The sequence below is a fragment of the Penaeus monodon genome, chromosome 33 (assembly GCF_015228065.2).
Source record: "Penaeus monodon isolate SGIC_2016 chromosome 33, NSTDA_Pmon_1, whole genome shotgun sequence".
NCBI lineage: Eukaryota > Metazoa > Arthropoda > Malacostraca > Decapoda > Penaeidae > Penaeus > Penaeus monodon.
The window spans coordinates 33,518,908-33,519,233 of NC_051418.1; positions in this window are offsets into that span (position 1 = coordinate 33,518,908).

Here is a 326-nt window from a genome sequence, read left to right on the forward strand (position 1 = left end):
TATCTATTTATTTTTGACAAATATCTTGCTGGAGGTAATATTGTTGAGAGAACGATGGAACGATGGTTTTCTTCTTTTCTAGGATTGATCATATTCAATGGCGATTCCCGGATATTTCAGTTGTGGGACTACGGATGTACGATGAATTTGTGTATTTTTTGACAAATATATTGCTGTAGTTAATTTTATTGAAAGACTGAGGAGATAAAAAACATAATAATTCTAGCTTAAAAATGTTATCTTAGGCAATAATTATAGGTCTGCTCAACTCATACTTACGCAAATGAGAGAAAACTTTCATCCATTTTCGCTAAAAACCTTTAATA